Source organism: Callorhinus ursinus, unplaced genomic scaffold, assembly GCF_003265705.2.
Source record: "Callorhinus ursinus isolate GAN/ISIS: 27379988/994484 unplaced genomic scaffold, GSC_fseal_2.0 scaffold13, whole genome shotgun sequence".
Taxonomy (NCBI): Eukaryota; Metazoa; Chordata; class Mammalia; order Carnivora; family Otariidae; genus Callorhinus; species Callorhinus ursinus.
In genome coordinates, this window is record NW_027397075.1 from 32950473 (window position 1) to 32975491 (window position 25019).

General features: G+C 38.0%; 1 protein-coding gene across 6 annotated transcripts in view; it reads left to right on the top strand.

Annotated features, from left to right (window-relative positions):
- The window catches only part of RABGAP1L (RAB GTPase activating protein 1 like), a 762700-nt gene that overhangs the window by 635753 nt on the left and 101928 nt on the right, over positions 1-25019 (top strand). The gene's annotated exons all lie outside the window — the stretch shown is intronic.

Consider the following 25019-nt stretch of genomic DNA (forward strand, 5'->3'; position numbering starts at 1 on the left):
CTACATTGTAGCATACTCAATGTGAAAGACTAAAAGCATTTCCTCTAAAATCAGGAACAAGACAAGGATGCCCATTCTTGCCACTTTTATTCAACATAGTATTAGAAGTCTTAGCCAGAGCAGTTAGGCAAGAAAAAGAAATAAAAGACATCCAAATTGAAAGGACAAAGTAAAACTGTCACTATTTCTAGATGACATGATATTATATATAGGAAAACTTAAATACTGCATCAAAAACTGTTAATAAATTCAGTAAAGTTGCAGGATACAAAATCAATACACACAAATCTGTTGTGTTTCTATACATTAATAATGAACTATCAGAGAAATTAAGAAGACAATCCCACTTAAATTGCATCAAAAAGAATAAAATTCCCTGGAATAAATTTAACCAAGGAGGTGAAAGACCTGTATATTGAAAACTACAAGAAAAGACAGTCTCTTCAATAAATAGTGATGAGAAGATTGGACAGCCACATGCAAAAGAATGAAACTCCACCACTGTCTTATACCACACACAAAAATTAACTCAGAATGGATTAAAGACTTGAACATAAGACCTGAAACCTTAAAACACCTAGAAGAAAACAGAAACAGTAAGCTCCTTGGACCTAGTGAATTCTGTTTTTGTTTTAATTCATCTCAGCATTCTGCTGTAGTCATTTTATCCCAACAGATAGAACTTTAGAGTCTTAATATGGGTGATGTAGTTAAACTCCTCTTAATGTAAATTTTTCATGGAGGGCCATGGGTAGGTGGTCTCAGGATGACTAAAAAGAACTAGTTGTATATCTAGAGAAAAGGGTAATAAAACTTTCTTATAAAATAATCAGACCTATAGTCAGTATAATATCACAAGATACAAACTCTAATGACTTTATTTTTAGAGGGACTCGGGATCTGGAGGGTGGGGAATGGATGCCAAAGAAGATATTGTGTAATATATTCTCAGTACTTAGAGAAAAATGCAGTTGGAAAAAAGGAAGACCCCAAAAATGGGAAAGATCTAGTATTTTGTTTTTTGAGAAATAGGATCCACGTATTGAGTGTTGCATTTGTCAGGAAAACTGGTGCATTAGACAGAATTTGCCTTTAATGCCCAGAGATACTTGCTGCTGTCAAAAGAAGCAGAACTTAATTTTGTCCTATTTGGCTGACGTTTGCAAGTATTTTTGATGAATTGAGCCCAAAATCAGATCCAAAGACATGCTCCCCACAGAGAGCTGGTGATGGATCGAGTGAACTAAGTGTTATGAGCATGGTGCAAAAAAGAGATGGCAGGCCCATCCCAGGCTCTGCTCTCCTAACCAATGTGTTAGTAGTCTATGTGCTGGCGCAGCCCATTCCTCCCTGCCTCCCTCATGGATGTCTCCTTGTGCTCCTGCCTCTTAATGGTGCATCTGCAACCCAAGTGCCTTTCCACAGCTTGCCGTTCCTGCCTATTTCTCCCTCCTGATTCTATACAACTTGCCATCTTTGTTTGAAGGCACCACTGGTTAATGTCAAATTTGTAATGATAACAGCCACAACAATTATATCTTGCTTCCATAGATGCCTGACATATTTATCACTTAATCATTATTTTAACATCATGAAATACCCTTATTTACCTGATTGTACAGAGTAGAAAACAGACACAAAATGTGTAAGTCTGTAATAAGGGTCACTTGGCTAATAAGTGACTGAGCCAAAATCTGAATCCAGGCAGCCTGGTTCTAGAGTCTGTGCTTTACTACCTCTCTTATACTCACTGTTTTTTTTATTCCTCTTATACTATACCACATAGTTTTTGAAGGCAATCAGCATTTATAAGTTGTTAAATAATGCCAGTATTTATCAGTCACTTACAGGATTTAAGACTACTCTGACTCAATATGATTACATTAAATTGCATCTATTCATTCTTTTGCTTAAGAAGCATCTAGGGTTTCTTGCGCACCTACTGTGTCCTAGTACCCCACTAGGTATTCTGTTCAGGAATAATCACATCAGACAAGATTCCAGTCCTCCTGGAGCTTACAGGATAATGGAAGGGACAGATAATACAAAAATAATGTGTAATCAAAAATGGCAATAAAGGTTACAAAAGGAAAGAGAAATTTGTTACAAGAGAGACAATAGTAAGAAGCTAATTTAGACTGGGGAATCAGGGTATCAAGGAAAACTTTTCAGAGGAAGGTAACATTTTAAGCTGGAGCTCTAAAAGCTTAATAGGAGCTAGCCAGATGAAGAGGAGTAGTAAAGTATGCCATAGATCTTTTGTTCTGGCAAAATAATGGGCCAGAGTCAGTATAAACCCTTCTGGGACAGAACATCTAAAACTTCTGGATAAAATAATTAAAAAAATATTTTTAAATGTGTGGCTGAGTGAGTGGGAAAATAAGGAAAAATTTTAGGAACCAGAAATTAATGTGAAAACCTGAATCCTGAGATATTAGCGAATTCTACACCTATATTTTGTTCTTTAGGCATTTGCCAATCCCTGCTGGACTAGATCTTGGGCTTTAATGGGCCTCATGCAGAAGACAAGTTTCTCTGTCAATAGGTGAACTGGGGGAAAACCCATTCCTTCCATATACCTCTTCTTCCCAGAGTGAAGCAGTTGGGTTAATTGCCTATCTTGGCCTTGGTGTCTGGATAAATGGTAGTCATATATATCAGTACATTCATTTATATGAAAATATATTTCATGGTAAAAACAAAATATATATTATGGTTTAAAAAAATTTTTTTTTCCGGGACAGGGGAAATACTGTGTGGCAAGGCCCCTAGGCAGAAAGGCATTTACCCTTTCCAAGAAACTGAAAGGCTGGTACAGATTGAGCAAAGTAAGGGCTGGCCAGTGAGGTTGGAGAGGAGACTAGGGACCAGATTCTTGCAGGGCCTCAAAGCCTTTCGTTGGGATTTTGGATTTTATCCTGAGCACAATGCAAATCTTCAGAAGGATTTTCGGAAGACTATCTGATTTATGTGGGAAAGAACAGATTAAGAAAATGTAAGAGTACTAGAGCTACTCTAAAGGTAAAGGTAGAGATTAAGCTACAGCAGGAATCCATGTGAAAGTGGATTGACTTGGATTAGGGGAAATTGGAAGAAATTAAGGAATCCAAGATATACTTTGAAAGTAAAACCTGCTGATGAATTGGATGGGGATTTGGGAGAAAGATATAAAGGGTTATTTCCCAGGATCTGGCTCAAATAATGGGCTGTCCAGAGGTCTTTTTCTAAGATGACAAAGACAGGAAGAGGTATGGAGGGGAAGATCACATATTTGGTTTTAGAAATGTAGAGTTTTGGGTGCCTGGGTGGCTCAGTCGTTAGGCATCTGCCTTTGGCTCAGGTCATGATCCCAGGGTCCTGGGATCGAGCCCCGCATCTGGCTCCCTGCTCCGCGGGAAGCCTGCTTCTCCCTCTCTGACTCCCCCTGCTTCTGTTCCCTCTCTCTCTGTGTCTCTCTGTGTCAAATAAATAAATAAAATTAAAAAAAAAGAAATGTAGAGTTTTGGAAATATTAAGTTTGACAAGTAAGAAATCCAAGTAGTGACAGTACCACTATTTGATATAATGTAAATGAAGAGACTCTAAAATGTTTTTATGTAGTTGAACTCATATTTGAATAAGCTAGTGTGGAATTATAATGAAAATTTTCCTTTTACAGGCAATTCATTTTATAGTACATTTCATTGGGTGGTAAACTTGTTAAGTAGTAGAATTTCATTGTAACAAATATACCATTTAAATTCACATCCTTAGGATGCAAGAGCTGGGTGTATTTGCAGATGAAGTATAATAATCTGGGAAAGACACTGTGGCAGTGATTGGCTAATTGTTCACCAAAGCTGTTTTCCCTTCTTCCTGCTGATACAGTTTGGTCTACATTTCCCAACTTCCTCTGCAGTTAGATGTAGCTATGTGACTGTGTCTGGGCAAAGGAAGGAGAGTAAAAGTAATGTACATTTCTTTCTTTAGCTGTTTAAAGAGAAATCTCCCATATAGCCTCCATACTCTTTCGACCCCTTGTGCCAACTCAGTATTGGCATCCAAAAGGACCATGGAAACTACATGTTGAAGATGATAACATCTCCAACAGTCAGAGTTCCTAAATGATAACACAGTTCAGAAAGCCCCAACCCTACCCTCCTGCTACCTAACTTTGCATGATCAAAAAATGCAAATCACCAGGACTCTGTGATTTAACTATTTCAGCAGCTCACATCACATTAAAAGAAGATACTAATTTTCTTTCAAGGTGATACCAAGAACCTAATTTCATTCCCATTCATTTCTTTTCTCATTTTTCTTCCATGTATATTTGCTGCCATAAGTGACCAGGCAATTTGAATAGATTAGGATGTTTGGAGGTTTATAAAGGAGTGAGGGGATTGAAGATGCTTGAGGTGAGAGAGGACTTGAAGGATATAATTGTTTCCTATTCTCCATATAAGATAACCATCACTCCCCCTGTGTCTGGCCCAGTCATTCATTTCAAAGATTCAGACTCCTGCAAGCTGTTTCTTTCCACCTGCTAATGGCATCCCCATTGCAAAGCATAATTTGTGAAAACTTTGATCACCATTCCCTTCCCTACCTAGTTTAACATTCACATATAATCAAACTTACACCCTGGGATGCAAACTAACCATAACACTGAAACTGAATAGAACACCACTGGATATCTTTTCTTTTTTATGGATCTGATAATAGATGACAGAGGATCTCTCATGGTAAACACTTTTGGGAGAGATGCAAAATGTGTCAGAAGAAGTGCCTATCTCTGATAGGACATGTTGAGATCGGAGCATACCCCTTAGAATCTTTGGCCAATAGATAAGCCAATTAGAGATACTCTTACATGGTTTTCTTATTGCTTCTCAGTCTGTTTGCCTTGCTAGACCTTCATGATTCCTTCCCTTGAGAGCAAGTAGAAGGTAAATTCACTTCCCTATGCTGAATCTCCATTATAATTCCTGATACATTGGAATTGTAAGTGCTTAGAACGTCTTGGTTGAAAACCAAATGATTGCTGAAATAGTATGGTATGTGTCTGTCTGATATGAAAAGTGTTCCTTGTAGTATGCATCTTCTGCATTATTTCTTTTTACCCACATCAGTAATGTGGCTTTAAGATATAGATCATTATCTGGCAATTGAAAATATTTTTATGAAAAACGTTGTTATGATAATGTTTGTTGTATAAGGAATTTATCTAAATTTATATCCCCTTTGTTTGATGAATGTATCTTCAGATAGAATGTATCTCTAAACAAAACTATTAGATTATTCTTTTGATTGGTAGAGTTTATAATTTTGCAAGAATTAGGCATATAGCAGACACACACAGGGACAGATTGGACAGACTTCCCCCCTCTCCCACAGGAGCTTTAAAGGAATACATTCTGGCCCTGTGGATGACTGGCTCCTCTTCAATCCAGTAGCATATGGCTAGGCTTGAGCAAACAGATGTCTGTACCTAATCAGGCATTTATTGTCTCAGTTCAGGTACTAGGCCAGGCTGATATTTACAGCTGTGCTGTGGTTGAAATTTTAAAGCCATAGCAGTTTATTCTGTGAATCCAGTGCATCTCTAATCTAAACTGTGGCATTTTTGGCTTCTGGAATTATTTTCTTTTCCAATCTATAAGATGATAGTAAAACTTACTCTCACAGGGATTGTGATAAGCAAAGTGAAATTCAGTTCTAAATTGTCATAAGTGAAATTTAAAAAGCTTTTTGTCTATGTGGTCTTAGGTGGCAGAAGTAAAATTATAAGCCCCAATTTCTTCTAGGCACACTATTGCCTAGTTTTAGTAAATGGATGGTTCCTTTATAGAAGTGGGTATATCAATCACTTTGACCCCTTGGGAAGCTAGCAGTAGGTGCTATTTGATATAACTCTTCCCAAGGAATTTCTAGCTGGCTGGACTAAATTTGCCTTTGGTGGTATACCATATGGACTTTTATCTTGGTAGTGATTACATTTAAATATACAGGAAAAGCTTGTAATACAATAAAACAAGCATATCTACCTTGGAAGTCACAGAGAACCTGGGGCAGAATGCATGATGTTTGGTAATCAGAACTGAGGAAAACTTAACGGCTGTACTAGTTAGGCCAAATTCTAGGAATATCTGTATACCCAGAGGCCTTTTTTTTCCCCTAAGGGATCCTACCTATAACACCTTCCTGAGGATATCAACCCAAGGCACAACTCTAGGTGGCCATGTTCTGTATGACCTTGCCATCTGCATTTGCCCTAAAGCAGTCAGGCTTTGGGGAGTCTGACCCTTTACATGGCCCAGCACAAGTACTTTATATATCCAACTCATGATGGTGACATAGTGGATGGATCAGATGCTCTCTTTTAAGGAAATTTTAAATTTGAGGTAGAGAATTATTTGATAGGAACAGAAGTCCAATACTTAGCCAGAAAAAAAGGCAGACAAAGATGACATGAGTCACTAGAAGCCGTGAGTAAGCAAGAGTGATATATAAGTAAGAGCCAAGTCACAAGATTTTCAAAAAGTGTGTGCGTGGGGCTGCAGAGATTTTACTTCATATCTGCAGGGGAGGAGGATGATCAACAAATTACTGCTGCCAAAGGCCTAAGGAACTATAACCAGATTTTTACACATCTGTCTAATCCTGGACAACTTGAAATTGCAGCTTGAAATTCTCAACTGTGTTCCTGTACTTCGCATGAGGCCTGATTAAGCTGCTTTCCATGTATTACCATGAGGCCTAGCCACATGGCATACCTTGTTCCTTGTTTTCATGTGAAGCCTATGATAATGCCCCCTAGATACTCTTCTCACACACACAAAACCACAAACACTTACGGGAGATAACTTACGGTAGTCTCTATTCTTTGCAGCCAAAGGATCCTAATTTATACAACTGCCCTGTGAGTTCAACTCTTATTATTTTGGCTGTGCAACCGAGGCAAGGACTGATGAACAGTAGCAGTTTTATGTGCATGTCAAAAGTGTACAGACTTTGAACAGAAAAGGCAATTTACCTCTAGTTGTTTAAGAAAGCTAATGTGATACAGGGAGCACCCAGAGAATGATGGATAATGCTGATGACATGACATGACATTTGAGGAGACTACAAAATGTTTATTTAGCAAAAAAGAAGGTTAGGAACAATATTTTTTTTCTTTTCTTTCTGCTAAATTATGAGTTCCTGGGGCATTCATCTCAGTATGTCTCACCAATGCCCAGGACGGGGCTTTGTACACAGTAGGTAGAAGGCTAAATTGATAACATAATGTGGCCCAGCCACGGGTTTGTCTTGTTTAGTATCAGCTTTGAATTGGCTGGTAAAAATATGCTTTTAGGCAGACTAAACTGTCAACTGAAGAGAGAGACATGAGTCAGAGACAAGAGTAGGATTTCCAGAAGCTTCTGGGGGAGGTAGATATAGATAGTGCAAAAATAGCCTAAAGAAACTACATGAGCAAATTTCAGAGATCCAGATAAGAAACTGCCTTCCTCACTCAGGGTACTAAGGACCAGAACATGCTGTTATCAGGAACACCTACAGCACATAGTAGAGCATGACCTTTGGCCAGGGAGCAGGGAATGGATAGTGAAGGAGAACTGGCAAAAAACAAGTTCTAGATTCTAGAATCTAGAACATATCTGATGGCATTATCTCCCTTCTGTCTCACAAATCATCCAACTGCACTAGGAGAACAAAAAGAAGAAACATGAGCCCCATCTTTAAAGAAACTAGGAGACATGCAACCCCAAACTACAGTATGCAATGAGGAACAGACAAATGCAGTTGAAGAAGGATATCCACAGCTACAGATCTCAGACAAACCAGTAATGCCCAGTGTAGACTAATGGGAGTGGGTGCGTGGGCTGGCAGCAAGAGCTTCCTTGGCCCTGAATAGGCAGAAAGAGGAAGCAGGGTAATGGGCTGAATGGAGAATCACACAGACAAGATTGAAAACATGGGCAAAAGCTTACCGGGAAAACACAATAAAGTAGGATTGCATCTTCAATATCAGACATGATTGAATTTGGAGGAAAAAGCTTTAAATAAGGCAAAGAAGGATGATTCATAATAGCAGTATACCACTACCATCTATAAAGCAAAAACTGCAGAAAATATGTAGAGAAATAGTTACATGATAGTTGTAGGAAAACATTAATTCACTTCTCTTAGTTCAAGAGATCAGGTAGACAAGAAATAAGAAAAAGAAAACCCAAATAAAAATAATGAATAAAGGGACTCCTGGGTGGCTCAGTCCTTAAGCGTCTGCCCCTGGCTCAGGTCATGATCCCAGGGTACTGGGATCGAGCCCCGCGTCAAGCTCCCTGCTCCGCGGGAAGCCCACTTCTCCCTCCCCCACTCCCCCTGCTTGTGTTCCCTCTCTTGCTGTGTCTCTCTCTGTCAAATAAATAAAAAATAAAATCTTAAAAAAAAATAATTTTTTAATTTATCATTTGAACATTTAAAATTTTTTACTTAAACAACTCTTGGATCACAAAGGAAACCAAAGGTTATGGAAAATCTAGGGAAAAAAGCACACTAGAAACACTTGATATTGGAACCTGTGGGACAGAATGAAAGCAGAATTCAGAAGCACCTCTCTTACTGAAGAAAGAAACAAAATAACCAAATTAAATATCTAACTCAAAAAGTTAGAAAAATGATCAAAAAAACAAACCTTAAACAGCAGAAGGTAGGAATAAAGATAAAAATTGATGAACTAGAAAAAGGAAAATTGATCAGACTAATAAATAAAAGAGCTGGTTCTTAAAAAAATAGATAATTCTTTAGCTAACCTAGTAAAAAGTGGGTAGGGAAGGGAGCATAAATGAGATATAATCCTGGGGAAATGGCCAAAACAGAAAATAATAAGAGAATCATAAAATATTTTGCTCAATCCCATGCAAATTAATTTGAGAACCTGGAAGAAAGGATAATTTTTCAAGGAAAATAGAAATGATCAATACTAACCACAGATAATTAGAAAATCTAAACTATCACAGAATAAGCACTACCACCACCCGCTCCCTCCCCCACCAACCCCTCCAGAAAAGCCTGAGACCCAGGTGATTTAACAAGGGACTTCTAGCCATTTTTCAGAAACAGATGATATCAATCTTCCCAAATTATGTGCTTTAGGAGATACGGATATCTCTGAAAAGAGACACAAACTAGTAAACAGTTGTTCCTAGGGAATGGAGCTGGGGCTAAGGGACAGTATTAGAAGCAAGTCTTGGGGTGCCTAGGTGGCTCAGTCGTTAAGCATCTGCCTTCGGCTCAGGTCATGATCCCAGGGTCCTGGGATCGAGCCCCGCATCGGGCTCCCTGCTCTGCCAGAACCCTGCTTCTCCCTCTCCCACTACCCCTGCTTGTGTTCCCTCTCTCGATGTATCTCTCTGTCAAATAAATAAATAAAAATCTTTAATTAAAAAAAAGAAATCTCTGGTGGGCTCAGATTTTGGAATTGTGTGTAACTCATGAGTGCCACACTACCAGGTCTCAACTCAAAGGCTGGCTTTGCTCTAGAGCCCAAACCCAGCTGTGGTAGATTATTTTCAAAGACAACTCTTGATGAACTTTGCTGAAGGGGGGGGAGGTAAAGTCATGCTTGGCTTTTTCCTACATTTGGGGTTTGCCTCTGGCATGTTTACCTTGTGAATAATGCTTCTCAGCGGCTAAATATAAAAAGTTAATTTGCCATCTGGACCCTCCACCTAATAACAGACGTGTCAGAGGTGTGCTGATAATCAACAATGAGGTAGTGGCCACAGAAGAGAAAGAAACTTTTAGGAATGAAACTTGGAGAGTGTGACGAATGTCGCGTTGTTGGCTGCCTCTGGTAAATCCAGCAGCAGCACACCATAGTTTGCTCTCAGTAAATTGGATCTCTGCAGCTGTGGGGTAGTATTGCAAATAGGTGGTGTCCATCCATAGATATAAAATCTGAGTTTGATTATGATAACAATATTGATTTCATGAGGTTTTCTTTTTCCTATTTTTTTTTCACTGACTTCATGAATGAAATACTTCGTAGGAAAGCAAGTAATACACTTCCTGACCTTATGGTACATATGTGTTGAGACTGAAGGATGTCATAGATGGGTACCCTTATTCATAAAACATTAGGGGTAGAGCAAAGATCTTTCACTGTAAAAAGTGAGATTATTTCTTTAGAAACCATATAAATTACTGAAGGGAATTATGACCAAGGATATGTTTAGGGTGAGTAGATGCTAACTGCCCATCTCACTAGATGATTACTATTCTAAATATTTTTCCATTAGCTAGTTTCGGCTCAGGAAATAGATTAGACCCTTAATGGCATAAGCAACCAGGAAATGAGCGATATATTTATAGATTTCACCAGTGAATTTGAAATAAACTTCATGCCTATTAAAAATTCTGACTGTAATACTCAATGTAAATGCATTTTTTTATGCTTTTTAAAATGTTCCCTCCTCCCCTCCCATCCCAAAGCTTTTGAAGGTCTGATATTCTCAATAAAGGGAATAAATTATCTAAAAGCATATTTTGAGGAAAGCCTGATTTTATATTAAGTATGAAGTATAAAATTACCATTGAGTCGAGGTCATATGTTTTAGTGGTAGAAACTAACCCATTTCTGGTCTTGTTTTGAGGGTCTGCAGCAAAGTCAAAATCAGAGTGGCCACCATGGACCGCTCTGATGGCCCCATTCAGGCCTAGAGCTCTTCCATTCTAAATGGTGCTGGAGGAAGTGTGTTCCCACCTTATTTAACCCTAATGGCTTAGCCATGCTTTGTGGAAGCCTGGAAATGGCTGTGTCCTATACATAGACCAAGGGTAAGGTAGGCTTTGGCTTCCATTAGGCTCCTTACTTAAGAGGGCTTTGCCACTGAGCTGCTCTGTTTGGGGCCTTTGACATAAGCAGTTGAGTTAGAGAACCCCCGAAGGCCTGAACAGCCCATATATCACCTGTGATTTCATAGAATCCTGAAGTAAGCATTTCATTCCCCTTCTATGGGCCTTGTTTTCTGCATCTGTTAAGCAAAGGCTCTTGAGAAAGAGGGACTATTAAAAGCAGTGAAAAGAAAGCCTCAATTCAAAGACATTTTAAAATGGACTGAGGTTATTATTTGTGTTTTTATGGGGAATGAGGAATTAATATATTTACTTTCATTATGTGTAGAAATTTTTTTTTTAAGATTATTTATTTATTTTTTTATATAAAGAGAGAGAGAGAGAGAGAGAGAGGAAACACAAGCAGGGGGACTGGGAGAGGGAGAAGCAGGCTTCCAGCAGAGCAGGGAGCCCGATGCGGGGCTTGATCCCAGGACCCTGGGATCATGACCTGAGCCGAAGGCAGATGCTTAACGATTGAGCCACCCAGGTGCCCCATGTGTAGAAATTTCTTTCATTTTCTTCTACAGCCTACTGATAAAAATCTGCATTTCTTGAGTTTTTCAGTCTGATACTCCAGATGTTTAGCACTCTGCTCTATAAATAGGAGACATTTAGTAACTATGTGTTCTCTTGAACTTCACTGAAGTTAGATGCAACGAAGTTTTACCAACTACCTTTTCGTATTTGAATTGTTTCTAAGCCATTATTAATGATGGATGGATGTTCATCAGCCCTTTTTATTTGTTTATACTAACAGAGCATTATTTTCATTAAATGGCCGGTTTAAATGAGAAGATACTTTTTGCTCTTTATTTTAAAATATTACAAAGTCCTATGCCTGTTCAAATGCTTTCAGATAAAACTGACCAATTACACATTGGAACATCTGGACAACTTTAAAATACAATCTAAAACTTGTATAGAAGCAGCCAAAGGTCAACCACTCACTATGTTTTACTGGATCTACCTTTTTTTATTTCTGTTCTATTTATTATATTTTTAAAGTTAGACTTTTAGATTAAAAAGCCCCAGGATAAACACATAAGGAAAACTTTCCAAACATAAAAGTTTAAAACATACTCAACACACCCTTGGTCCCCACCATTTAACAGGAAATCCAATTAATCAAGTGCTATAAAATGTCAGTCTAGCAGCCAGGTAGTTCTGTCTCCCACCGCCCAGGGAAGTTGTATCTGGCCGGTCTGTTGCAGGTCTCCTCCGGCAATGCTTGGCCCTTGACAGGAAGCACTGAGTGTGTTTAAAGCTGTAAAACTGCATTCATTACTTCTCCAGTTCTTGTTCTGTGCAGATCCCAGGGACTGAAATTTGCAGTATGTGAGGCTTTGGTTTGTCACACTAAAGCCACACCCCTCAAAAGGCTTTACTTCCCTCCCTCCTGGTTTTGTTTCTTCTTCCTTCTTAAGCTTTTTCCCTTTCATCTTCCCCTCATTTTTTAAAAATGAAATTTTTACTTTTTCAATGGCCTAACCCTAGCCTCTGGTTTCCTCCTCTGTAAATCAGGAACTAGATGGTACTCTCTAAAGCCAGTTCCAGTACTCTATGAATCCATGAGGTAGTATATATTTATGAATAAATATAATTGTCATCTTTTTCATGATAATTTCATCAACAAATTACGGGTTGGAAATATAAGTGGGGGAAAACTTTTCTTCTACCCTCTCAGGTTCTTTGTCTAGGGGCCTATGAATTAAACTGACAAAAGACAGATTAACAGGAAAAAAGGCATATGTTTCTTTATTGATATTAATATTTTTTATATAAATAGCAACTTCACAGAAAAGAAATGAAAACCCAAAGAGGCAGCTAGATCTGGGAACTTATATACCGTTTTAACAAAGGGTGATAAATTGTAGAGAGGTGACTAGACAAAGGAGAAGGGGGTTTGGGCTTGGAGGCGGGTAAATTGTGAGAAGGTAACTAGGAAATGTAGGAGGGAAACTAATAGTAGAAAAGGGTTGTGGAGGGGGCCCCTTTACAGATGGGAATTTTCTTTACCAAAGGGAAATTTATACTCTGCTTTTAGGCAGATAGGGGAAGGGCAGAGAGTTCCCTCTGTGTCTGTGGCTTCTCAATTTCCTTCAGCTCAAAATAGTCCTTAGGCATATTTTGTGGCATATTTTGGGGTAGCATATTCTGGTCCCCTTCAGAAACCTAATAATCTGACATCTTTTTAGAACCCTCCTATGTCTGAAATTCATAGATACTACTTTATAAAACTGATTGTTGAAGTTGAATAATAAATATTCCAACATATAAGTAATTAATACTGATATATAAACAATGTCTGTAACAATGAGACACCACAAGTAATTTGTCAGTAACTATGGTTTTTCCAATTTTAAGAATATTTAATATCAAAACATCAAATTGTATACCTTAAATACATACAATTTTTTTTTGTCTATACTTCAATAAAACTAAAAAAAGAAGAATATGTAAATGTTCTGGTTGTAATTCATGAGGCAAAAACCTTATAGAGTCAAAGTGAAAGAAAGTTCTTCACCGATATTAATAAATGACTCATTTATTGGTAATTTTCTTTTTTTTAATGTAATTTTTAAAATTTAAATTCTATTAGCCAACTTATAGTATGTCATTAGTTTTTGATATGATGTTCAGTGATTCATTAGTTTTGAATAACACCCAGTGTTCATCACATCAGGGGCCCTCCTTAATGCCCATCGCCCAGTTACCCCATCCACCTTCCCACCTCCCTTTCCACAACCCTCAGAATGCAATTTCTTAACATAATTGCACTTGATATTGGTAATTTTCAATAGGGTTTGAGACAATATCAGTAGGACCTGAAATCATGGAAATTATTTTTGAAAGTCTAATAGTTGGAGGTCAATTTGGGATTTAAAAATAACCCCTTTCCATAATTTTAATTTATAGATATAGATCTATATTCATGGTTCTCAGCTCAGGGTAGTCCCCCCCCCCCCCGGGGACATTTGGCAAAGTCTAAAAACTTTGGAGTTGCCACAACCTTGGGGAATGGGTACTACTGATATCTCATGTGTAGAGGCCAGTGATGGTGCAGACCATCTTAAAATTTATAGGACAGCATTCTATAAGAAAAAATTATTCATCCCCAAATGTTAACAGTGCCATGTTTAAGAAATCTATATGACTCAATGGAGAGTTTTACAATTTGAAGTGTCTGCTCATGTTTAATTCTGGTAGCTGTTGAAAACAAAATAGAGGTCATTAAAATTCATGTCTTAGCCATGCATATCATTACAAACTGCTTGCTGACTTTTGGCATTTTTCTTAGCCTTTTACTCTTATTTGGACAATTAGATTTTCGTGGTAGATTCTTGAGTTTGGTCTGAGGCAAACTATGGAAAACAAAAATAGAAACCACTCAAAAGTTCCTACTAACCTGGCATTAAGTGTCCCGTCTAGGCAGGTTTAAAGATGGAGTAATTATTTATTTAATAGATTATAATTCTTTATAACAGTATGCTTCAAGGTGGAGTTATGGATGTTAAACTGAAGTAGACTCTACCAATCATTTAGTCCAAAGCTGTTCTTTTAAAATAAAATAAGAACCTGCCTTTCTAAGATCACAGGTGTTTGGTTGTAGAACCAATATAAGGCATGATTGCAACCCAGACACAAGGCACTTCACATTTGTAAATTCTTTTCCTTAGCTCATTTATTAAAGCGGACTCTCACTAGCCCCTGCATCAAGCTTGCTCGGCGTAGACTAAGAAAAGTCAGAGAGGAATTGATTTTGTGAACAAGGGGTTTGGTAGTCATGGCCTTCCACCATTTACACAGCTTGCAACATATTAAAAATGAGGAAGGGGAAAAGTACAGGAATAGGGAGGGAAATTTTCCCTTGAATCCTCAAAATGATAGCATTGCATTGCATTTCCTATCTTTTCTTTCCTCCACAACAGTTGAAATGCTACAGTAATTTTCCATTCAGTTATTTGCCTTTTTCCTTTTTAAAAAAGTTTCCATTATTATACCCAGTGGATTAAAGGGTATTCCTCTTTAGTCACTGAGTTGATGTAGTAAGATCTGTAAAAAGAGTTATTACAAAATGTGCACATCAGGGGTGCCTGGCTGGCTCAGTGGATAGAGCATGTGACTCTTTTTTTTTTAAGATTTATTTATTTGAGAGAGAGCGAGCGAGCATGTGTGCACAAGTGGGAGGGGCAGAGGGAGAGGGAGAGAGAATCTGAAGTAGACTCCGAGCTGAGCATGGAGCCCAATGCAGGGCTCGATCTCACAACCCTGAGATCTTGACCTGAGCTGAAACCAAGAGTCAGATGCTTAACTAACTGAGCCACCAAGGCACCGTGAGCATGCGATTCTCAATCTCAGGGTTGTGCATTCAAGTCCCACATTGGGCCTGGAGCCTACTTAAAATTAAAAACAAAATGTTCACATTAAAGAGCAAGTTTTTCAGGGATCTAGTAGCGTAAGCAGCATCATGAAGCTGTAGCTTGACTAATTTCATGTCACAGTAGGATAAAATTTTTTAAAAATACAAGCCAGGGCTGTGACCACCCTGAAACTGGGGATTTGAGGAAAATACTGGCAGAGAAGGAGATCTATAGAGATCACTGTTAGTAGTAATTGGAGCATACTGGTCTGATTTAATTTGAGATATTCAAAATAATTAGGCTGTTGAGTATAATTATCACCATTTAAATAAAGTTAAAATGTTAATGTACTAAAGTAACGTCTCATTTGGTGCCAGTGGAAAACAAAATGTTTAACCACTATTGCAGAAGTCACTAAATCTCTGTTACAGTCTGTTTAGCAAGTTAATACTTTTTCCTTTTTGCTTTTCAAATACTATTCCCTAATTTTGCATTTAATTTATCTTTTCCTGAAAACCTGTTAATTGCATGTGCTTTAGCCTTACAGAAGAGACTGTTGCTTAGCAACTGCCAAAATAACTAATAAGCCTGTATCTAGTAAAGGCTTAAAAGACTTACTTATTTTAAATTTATGTATTTCTTTATTGACCATTAAAACCAAGAGGAAGTTGTTTCATTTTGAGTTTCTTCTGATTTCTGCATCTTTTTTGTAACTTATATATGGGCTTTTTGTAGTAAAAACAAAACAAAAACCACAATATATTGGGGCGCCTGGGTGGCTCAGATGGTTAAGCGTCTGCCTTCGGCTCCGGTCATGATCCCAGGGTCCTGGGATCGAGTCCCGCATCGGGCTCCCTGCTCCTTGGGAGCCTGCTTCTCCCTCTGCCTCTCTCTCTCTCTCTCTCTCTCTCTCTCTGGCTCTCATGAATAAATAAATAAATAAAATCTTTAAAAAAAAAAAAAACCCACAATATATTTAATGTAAACAGTGGCTTTTCTCCCTTCAACCTTAGTAACTTTGTTGTATGTTCGTCATTTTCTTTACTTTTTTTTCAACATAATACCTTGTCAGTGATATAAGCTGGGTAAAGAAATGGCTCCTGGATGGCTCAGTTGGTTAAGCGACTGCCTTTCGCTCAGGTCACGATCCTGGGAGTCCTGGGATCGAGTCCCACATCAGGCTTCCTGCTCAGCAGGGAGTCGGCTTCTCCCTCTGACCCTCTTCCATCTCGTGCTTTCTATCTCTCATTCTCTCTCTCTCTTAAATAAATAAATAAAATCTTAAGAAAAAAAAAAAGAAAGAAATGGTTTCTAATCGTTGGATACAAAATTCTAAAATACTGTTTTTTAATGCTAAGGAAGCTATTTTCTTTTTAGAGGAAATACATTAAGGCTTTAGGAGAGGGAAGTAGAGGTAATGGTATTACCTATAATGGTTTTATTTTTTGATTATTTGACCCAGAATTATCTCAGAAGAGTCATGTAAGCTAAGGGCTTTGGGGTGGGAAGTGGTGCTGTCAACATTGCAAGGTACTATCACTTAGCCTTCACTTGCCAGAGGTTTAAGTCTTCCCACTATGACATGGAGAGTTGTATTATTATCCAAATCTCAGACCCATTTCCTTCCCTTTGCTTCTGTTCAACTGCCCTGGGGTAAATACAAAATACCAGTAAATTTGTTTACTGCTTCCTTTGTATTCTGCGGCATTGTAAGTTTAAAGGCCACTTTTACAAATATATTAATAATAAAAAGAACACAGGAAATTTATGTTAATAGTGCTAACGCAATTTGCATTAAAGAGAAACTGTGTGTGATTTCAAAGAGAACTTTAGTCTTGGAACGAAGCTCCTTTACAAAAATGGCTGCTTTATAATTTTTTCTTATGGAGGCTTTGGACAAATTTATAGCTGTTTTCTTTCACAGGAACGAACTCCTAGGCGATCGTGTTGCACAATGGTTAATCACCCTATACATATCAGTGGGATTTTTTTTAATGAAATATCTTTTTTTTTTTTTAAAGATTTTATTTATTTATTTGAGAGAGAGAGAGAATGAGAGAGAAAGCACATGAGATGGGGGGAGGGTCAGAGGGAGAAGCAGACTCCCTGCAGAGCAGGGAGCCCGATGCGGGACTCGATCCAGGGACTCCAGGATCATGACCTGAGCCGAAGGCAGTCGCTTAACCAACTGAGCCACCCAGGCGCCCAATGAAATATCTTCATTAAGATATTACCCTAACAAAAAATAAAGGGTTTTGTTTTTGTTTTTTAGCAATATTGAATTACTGGTAGTTGCGGTAACTATAATAGAACAATTATCTACAATCGGCTGATATAGGACTCATTTATAAAGTGCCATCTGTAAGATCATGTACTGTGTTCATATCTCATTTATATTGTCAACCCTTGTATAGAGGGAACAATGTAGAATAACTGGAGTTAAGTTTAAAAGTGTATATAAAGGTGTATACTTAGTAAGTTATCTGATAAATACATGATGTGCTAAAGAATCAAATAGTTTAGGACAAAAATAATTTTTTATAAGAGATGTGTATGAGGGAGATAGATAATGGGAGGAAGAATGGAGAGGAGGGAAAAAATGTTACTGTTGAAATTTAAAGAGTGGCTTTAGAGTAAAAGATTCACAAGTTTTCTTTTTTAAAATTTTATTATGTTATGTTAGTCGCCATACATCATTAGTTTTTGATGTAGTGATCCACAATTCATTGTTTTTGTATAACACCCAGTGCTCCATGCACTATGGCACAAATTTTGTTAATAGTGAATAAAATAGTTAATAAAACAGCCAGTTAATGATGCTTCCATTATGTGTTCCAAGTGCAGATAATGGAAAAATTCATTTTATTCTTTATAAAGTTTAATACCAGAATTTCTTGCTTAACATTAATTTTGTTATTTAGTTAACCTCATGGGGCAGTTTTCCTATGAAATTCCTTTAGACAGCTCTCCTCTATACATGGGAATAGAAAATAGAAAGTATGGAAAAAACATTTAATTGGAAATTTTCAAATAGTGAACATTTTATTTATTTTAGCTCTTAATTTTTACTTGTTTTTCTAGTGTAGTCATTTGACAGAGATGATTAGAAATAACATCTACCAATTAGTCACTAATTAGTTTTTCCTTCATTCCCTGTTTTTGTACTCTTTGGTAGTAAGTAGTAAAGTATCAAAAGCTAGGTGGCCATTAGGAGAAGCAAAAGGCATTATATTTACATAAATTAAAATTACCCACAAATCAATATTTAATATATATTTGTATTCAGTTTTACAATCTGATCATTTATACAGATTTGCCAGCATATATACATTGCTCTAGTCTCAGCTTGGTCATTTAGTATTATAAACTGTAATCTCATGTTACATACTTAAAATTCTCCACAAATGCATGCTAAGTTGTCCCAAATGGACATTTTATTTTTTTTTTTATTTTTTAAAGATTTTATTTTCAAGTACCCTTGACACCCAGTGGGGGCTGGAAGTCACAACCCCAATATCAAGAGTCACACGCTCCACTGACTGAGCCAGCCAGGTGCCCCTCAAAGGGATTTTCTTTTTTTAAAGATTATTTATTTATTCATCCATTCATTCATTCATTTATTTATTTGACAGAAAGAGAGTGTGCACGAGTGCACAGGCAATCCAGTGTTGCAGGGAGGAGCAGAGGGGGAGGGAGAAGGAGAGAATCTCCAGCAGACTCCACACTGAGCATGGAGCCTGACGGGAGACTCAGTCTCATGACCCTGAGATCATGACCTGAGCAGAAACCAAAAGTGGGGTGTTCAACCAACTGAGCCAAAGGGACACTTTTAAATAAGGATGCATCATAATGCATTAGAATTCATAACTGAAAGTAAACCCTTGGGCAGCTACGTAGACACTAATATTCTCTCTTAACTTCCTGCTGTCTTTTATGAGTAAAACATAAGGATGTTAGCTATTTTTAGGTAAAAAATAAAAATCATGATATTGGAGCAATATACGTTATGATGATACTTTATGACAGTTCTTAAACCTGAAATAACCATTTTTGGGAAAATAATTAATTTTTTAAAAAAGATTTTATTTTATTTTATTTTTTTTAAGATTTATTTATTTATTTGAGAGAGAGAGAATGAGAGAGAGAGAGTACATGAGAGGGGGGAGGGTCAGAGGGAGAAGCAGGCTCCCTTACTGAGCAGGGAGCCCAATGTGGGGCTCGATCCCAGGACTCCGGGATCATGACCTGAGCTGAAGGCAGTTGCTTAACCAACTGAGCCACCCAGGCGCCCAAAAAGATTTTCTTTTTTAAAGAAAGAGAGGGGACAGGGTCAGAGGGAGAAGCAGGCTCCCCGTTGAGCAGGGAGCCCGATGTGGGACTCAATCCCAGGACCCTGGGATCATGACCTGAGCTGAAGGCAGACACTTAACCAAGTGAGCCACCCAGGCGCCCCTGGGAAAATATTTTAGATTGAACATAAAAATAAATTCTTGAGTCGCCTGGCTAGCTTGGTAGGTAGAGCATATGACTCTTGATCTCAGGAATGTAAATTCAAGCCCCACATTGGGTGCAGAGATTACTTAAAAATAAAATGTTTTAAAAAAATAAAAATAAACATTCTTGTTGAAGTGAATGAAATTGCTACCACTCCTACTAAGACCACTGTTAAAAAATATTAAGGTCTTTTTATTATTTTTCTATTAACCCATTAAGGAATTTACTCTTGCTCTTAAAGCAAACAAAAGGCCAATTTTAAACAACAGAGAAGCTGCTGTTGACAGGTCATTGAAGGAATGCTGCTTCAATCCACACGATATTTTCTATTGTGGCAGACTGTTAATATGTGCATTACACTTGTCAGTAGTTGGCCTCAGTTTTATTTCTATTTGCAAATGCCTTATAAATAATACTGTTAGATGCAAAATGAGTTTTTAGTTCATATTTTGAATATACAATGATAAAATAATAAAGGAAAATACTAAGAGGGGGACGCCTGGCTGCCTCAGTCGGTGGAACATATGACCCTTGATCTTGGGGTCCTGAGCTCAAGCCTCATGTTGGGCGTAGAACTTGCTTACAAAAAATTTAAAAGCAAAATACTAAGAGAAGAGAGATACAAAGTGCAGCTTTGGAAATTGTGAAGCTTCTATTTCAGGATCTCCAAGTTGAGTTTACTTCTTTCTCGAATTCATTTTATGATAAACCTGTTGGACACACAGCCTTTGTAATCACATATTTCAGTTTTAATAATGGCTTTCATTTACTATCAGTGTGACCTTAAATTACTTAAACCCATAGGGCAGTGGTTTACTCTTCTGTAAAATGGGGATAATAAAATCAGCGTCATAGTATTGTTGTAAAAATTAGGAGAGTGTAGTTAAAGCTCCATCCCAGCACAGTAGATGTTAAATAATGTGCTACTTCTCTCTTCCCTCCTCCTACACTCCTCCTCAAACTCAGTTGATCTCTTTGAAATGAAATGGATTAAAATTTTATTGGTCAGGTCTAAGCTTCCAGATAAGCTGTTACTCTAAACCATTGTATAGGATATTTCTTAATTCTAAGGTACCAACGAACAATGGAAAATCTTGTTATAATACAATTATAAAGAAGGATTATGTATTTCCACATGTTAGCCCATAGTAACAGTGTTTTGTTGATCAGGTTACAACAGATGAATATCAGTATACAACAAATGCTGTCTTTGTTCCCTGTTCTTGTCACAATTGCTTAATTTAATAAGAGGTAATTGATTAAACTCTGTCAGCATTGTCATCAGGAAACTGGAGAGGGCTGCGAAAGTACAGGAGACTCCACACACACACATTATCAACCTTTCATGTCCTCTAACCTGTCTCAGTGATTTCTGACAGAAGGACGCGTGTAAATTAACCAAATTGCTCCCAAATAAAGCAACATCTAAAAACATTTATTTGCTTAGGGAAAACTGGTGGAAGGTTGGAGTTGTGTGACATCATCTGTTTCTTTCTCCTGGATTTTTATTAATTGGATAAGGAAATAGAAAGTGGAGACATTGTGTTCTCGGATACTGAGACCACCCTCCCCCCCCCCCCCCCGGCCCTAAGTTCTGAAAGTTACAATTCCGTTTTCTCTTTGGTGTTAAAAAATGATCTTGTCCCTGCAGACATCATTTTTATTAATATTGATAATAAAAGCAAATAACAGCATCATTAACCAAATGCTTTCTAGAGCCAGGCAGCTTACTAAGGGATTTTATGTGCATTATCTTATTATCCCTCATAGTAACAACATTGTTATTATTTTCTTATTGCATGGATGCCAAAACCAAGGGTAAGACAGCTTATATAATTTGTTTATGGTCACAGAGCTAGTATGTGGCAGAGTCAGATGTTACCCCAAGTTATTCTGAACTCTGAAGCCCATGTGTTAACCCTTATAATGTAGGTCCTTCCTCTAGTGACAGAAATGGAGGCCAGGAAAGCAAAAACTTCGTAGTCTTCAGTGGCTGCCCTTGGCCTATACTCCACATTTTCCGAAGTTATTGACCTGATATTTGGAACCCACCATAGGCCAATTCAAACCTGCCTTTGAAACCTTATCTCCTACTGTACCCCACCAATATCAGCACTGAGACCAGGCTTATTTTCCCTGTAAAAAATGATTTCACTTTGCCTATCCAAATCCAATCCATCTTTTCCATATAGGCTTTCCTGTATGCAGAGAGACTTCATCCTCTTACAGTCCTAAAGTCACTTATGATGGCATTACTTGGCAAACATAGTGTATTGCGTTCTGGGGGCTGGGCAGGGGAAGGAGATACCGGTGTTTGAAAAGCAGGGGTGTCTGGCACATGGCCAGTTCTCAGTTTATGTCTGCTTACTTCCCTTATTGTCAAGGGCATGCACTTTGGAGCCAGACACACTGGTTTTTGAATCTTATCAGCTCCATTTCTAATTGTGATAATTGAGCCAAATCACCAAACTTCTCCCTACTTTAGTGGAGAAGAAGGGATAATTATAGGTCCTAGTTCACAGACTTATTGTGAAGATTAAATGGGATTCCATGTCTAGGACATGGTGAATGCTTACTACCTATTAGTTCCTATTATTATTATAAAAGACTTTTTAAGAATACATTAGTTATTATTTGTGTGTATGTGTTTTAAGTAGGCTTCACACTCAGTGTGGAGCCCAACATGGGGCTTGAATTCATGACTCTGAGATTAAGACCTGAAACGAGATCGAGTCAGATGCTTAATCGACTGAGCCACCCAGGCGCCCCTATTAGTCATCATTATAACTAGATTATGTTACTATATTAAAAATTTGTAAGCGCCCCCCCACTCCCATGCACATTACAAGCATTTAGCAAATACTGTTGGGTTTTTTAAATTGAGATATAATTCACGTAGCATTAAATTCATCAAGTTGGTTTGTTGTTGTTTTTAGTTTTCAAATTCTTGTTAACAGTGTAATATTAGTTTCAGGTGTATAATATAGTGATTCAACACTTCCATCCATCACCTGGTGCTCATCACAAGAAGTGCCTCCTTAATCCCCATCACCTATTCAACACACCGCCCCCACCCACCTCCCCCTGGTAATCATCAAGCCCACCACTGCTGCAGCGACCTGAGGGCCCATTGGAAAGGGACTTATCCAGGCTGGAGTCACCAGCCCTGCAGGAAGAACTTGAAACAAATGAACATGTAAATAAAACTAGTTTACACTTTTTTGCTGTTCCCTAAAACTAAAACTACCTTCTGATCTTGGTTTAAAAAAAAAAAAAAGGAATCTAAAACATTATCCTTGGGCGCCTGGGTGGCTCAGTTGGTTGAGCAACTGCCTTCCGCTCAGGTCATGATCCTGGAGTCCCGGCATTGAGTCCCACATCCGGCTCCCAGCTCAGCAGGGAGTCTGCTTCTCCCTCTGACCCTTTTCCCTCTCGTGCTTTCTATCTCTCATTCTCTCTCTCTCAAATAAATAAAATCTTAAAAAAAAACATTATCCTTGTGGAATGGTTTGATTTGGTTGTTAGTAAAACTTTTTTAAAATTTAAAAATTTTTTTTAATTTAAAAAATATTTTGGATGCTTTAAAAATTAAGGTAAAGTTATTTGTAATTACAAGTTTGTTGTGTATTCTGCTCAAAAGTGAGACAAGATGAAGCATTGCTCATATTTTTAGATGTGTCCGAAACCATCTTTGGCAAATATCAGTGAATACTTACAACACTGGAAACACTTATTTTTGGTTAGGTAAAGTTTAAGTGAATGTGTTGTGTTAAAAAACAAAATTCGACTGAGTAAATTTTAAAGATCTTATTGGCTTTATCCAATGATTTATGACTTGAGCAGCATCCAATCTAGCAGATGAGGAGCTCTGAGGAGCTGTACCAAAGAAAAGACTTTCGTAAGCAAAAGGGAGCAGGAACAAAGAAGTTACAGTAGGCAAAAAAGCAGTTTGATTATTTCAAAGGGGTCTGTCAGGCAGATTACCCAACTAGTGCTGATCAGGCGATTTCTGAGTGACTGGTTTAAGATTCCATTTCTGGGAGAGCCAAAACTGTAATGAAGTCTCTGGTAACGTGGGGCTTCACAAAAGTGACTCCATTTTGGGCCTGTTGTTTTGTGTTTACCAGTTGGCTGTGTATTTTAGAGTTACAAATGAGGTAAAAAGCTGATTGTTAGAGAGTTGCAGACTCATAGTCTGGACTGTCCCTCACCCACATTCTTTGTAGTGAGATACGAATGAGGAAGTAAGATACCCAGTATAGCTGTTAGGCAAGTATTTTAGGCCCCACTGGTTTTTCTTTTCTTTAACTCTGGGGATTTTTTTTTTTTTCCCTTAAGAATCTATGCTTTCTGGGGTTTTGAATTTGCCTAGCAATTGCTAGGAAAGATAGGAAAGAAAATGAGCTGAATGGCTGGAATTCAACACAAGAATAAAGGTTTTCTGTATTTACCTTTGCATGATTTTTTTAAAGAAAACTAAGATTTTGCTTCTTTATCTTTTACCTTTGTAAAAACTCAGTATGTGTCACTGGACTACTCTGAAATCCAAGATACTCTGAAAAGCTTACTGCTCTTGATACTTCTGTGACTTCTCATTCTCCTTTTATATTTTGTTCCCCCACTTAGAGCACTTGGGTTTTATAATGTTCACTCCCAAGTGTAAAACCTACTTGGAATATTGGTTTTCTGTGATTAAGAAAGTACTTGTAGAATTTTGTCTTTCTTACGGTTGTTTATGTCAATACATGAATATTTTGTGAAGATCTCTTAAAACTGAGTCACATACACTTCGTGAATGTTTATGTTGACTGATTTAGGAATAAATAGACGAGAACCACCGGGGAGGGAAGGAGAGTGTCTAGAGCACGCCACCTGTGCATGTGGAGGGCTCAGAAGACCCTCTGCCCTTGAGACCACATTTCTGCCCTGGTGCTTTTCTCCTCCTTTCCATCTTGCCCCAACTTTATGGCTGTTGTGTGAAGTACAACAAGCAGAACCTGAGGCATGGGGAAAAGGTCTTTGCAGCCACTCGTGTGGCTCTTTCTATTTTTTATTTTATTTTTTGTATATTTGACAGAGAGAGACACAGCGAGAGAGGGAACACAAACAGGGGGAGTGGGTGAGGGAGAAGCAGGCTTCCCGCCGAGCAGGGAGCCTGATGCAGGGCTCGAGCCCAGGACTCTGGGATCATGACCTGAGCTGAAGGCAGGCGCTTAACGACTGAGCCACCCAGGCTCCCTGTCTTGTGGCTCTTTTTAAAGACGTGCTGTTTTTCACATATTT